Raw genomic sequence first — 2074 nt, 5'->3', positions numbered from 1 at the left:
TTTCCTCATGCATCTCTTGAGAACCGTGGAGGGTCTCTCTTGCTTGCTCCATCCTCTTCTTGGTGATGGGCTTATCCTCTTCAATGAGGATGTCTCCTTCTATGATAACTCCAGCTGAGTAACATAGATGGTAAATAAGGTGAGGAAAAGCTAGCCTTGCCATGGTGGAGGGCTTTTCGGCTATTTTGTAGAATTCATTGGAGATGACTTCATGAACTTCTACTTCCTCTCCAATCATGATGCTATGAATCATGATGGCCCAATCCACAGTAACTTCAGATCGGTTGCTAATGGGAATGATGGAGCGTTGAATGAACTCCAACCATCCTCTAGCTACAGGCTTGAGGTCCAGTCTTCTTAGTTGAACTGGCTTGCCTTTGGAGTCTCTTTTCCATTGAGCTCCTTGCACACATACGTCCGTAAGGACTTGGTCCAACCTTTGATTAAAGCTGACCCTTCTAGTGTAGGGGCGTACATCTCCTTGCATCATGGGCAAGTGGAACGCCAACCTCACATTTTCCGGACTAAAATCTAAGTATTTCCCCCGAACCATTGTGAGATAGTTCTTTGGATTCGGGTTCATACTTTGATCATGGTTCCTAGTGATCCATGCATTGGCATAGAACTCTTGAACCATTAAGATTCCGACTTGTTGCATCGGGTTGGTTAGGACTTCCCAACCTCTTCTTCGGATCTCATGTCGGATCTCCGGATACTCATTTTTCTTGAGCTTGAAAGGGACCTCAGGGATCACCTTCTTCTTTGCCACAACATCATAGAAGTGGTCTTGATGGCTCTACAACATCATAGAAGTGGTTTTGATGGCTTTTGGAGCTGAATCTTTCTATCTCCCATGACTCGGAGGTGGAAGCTTTTGTTTTCCCTTTTCCTTTTCTAGAGGATTCTCCGGCCTTAGGTGCCATTGATGGTAATGGAAAATAAAAAAGATTATGCTTTGACCACACCAAACTTAAAATATTGCTCGTCCTCGAGCAAGAGAAGAAAGAAGAGAAGAAGAAGAAGAAGAAGAGTAAAATAGGATTAGGAGGTAAGGTGGGAATATGTTAGGTGGGGATCCTGTGGGGTCCACAGATCCTGAGATGATCCTGTGGGGTCCACAGATCCTGAGATGATCCTGTGGGGTCCACAGATCCTGAGATGATCCTGTGGGGTCCACAGATCCTGAGATGATCCTGTGGGGTCCACAGATCCTGAGGTGTCAAGGAATTCCATCCCTGCACCAAATAGGCATGTAAAATGCCTTTGCACACCATTCTGGCGTTTAAACGCCGAGTGGTGCACATTCTGGGCGTTCAACGCCCACATGTAACATGTTTCTGGCGTTGAACGCCAGTTTCATGCTTGTTACTGGCGTTCAGCGCCAGCTTTTCCTCTAGGCACATTTCTGGCGTTCAAATGCCAGAATGTTGCTTGTTTCTGGCATTCAGCGCCAAATTCATGCTCTGTTCTGGCATTGAATGCCAGCCAGATGCTTCTTACTGGCGTTGAACGCCAGTCTGTCCTCCCTCTAGGGTGTGATTTTTCTTCTGCTATTTTTGATTCTGTTTTTAATTTTTATATTTTTTCGTGACTCCTCATGATCATATACCTAAGAAAACACAAAATAACAATAAAATAAAATAAAATAAAAATTAGATAAAAATTGGGTTGTCTCCCAACAAGCGCTTCTTTAATGTCAATAGCTTGACAGTGGCTCTCATGGAGCCAAAAAGGTGATCAGGTCAATGTTGTATAGTCCCAACACCAAACTTAGAGTTTGGATATGGGGTCTTAACACCAAACTTAGAGTTTGACTGTGGGGGATCTTCTTGACTCTGAACTGAGAGAAGCTCTTCCTGCTTACTCTCTTTTGTCACAGAGGGATGGCCATGTGATTTAAACATAAGGTAGTCCCCATTCAATTGAAGGACTAATTCACCTCTGTTGACATCTATCACAGCTCCTGCTGTGGCTAGGAAAGGTCTTCCAAGGATGATGCATTCATCCTCTTCCTTCCTAGTGTCTAAGATTATGAAATCAACAGGGATGTAAAGGCCTTCAACCTTTACTAACA

The sequence above is a fragment of the Arachis duranensis genome, unplaced genomic scaffold, assembly GCF_000817695.3.
Source record: "Arachis duranensis cultivar V14167 unplaced genomic scaffold, aradu.V14167.gnm2.J7QH unplaced_Scaffold_608113, whole genome shotgun sequence".
NCBI classification, from domain to species: Eukaryota; Viridiplantae; Streptophyta; class Magnoliopsida; order Fabales; family Fabaceae; genus Arachis; species Arachis duranensis.
Note: the sequence above shows the minus strand (reverse complement) of the source record.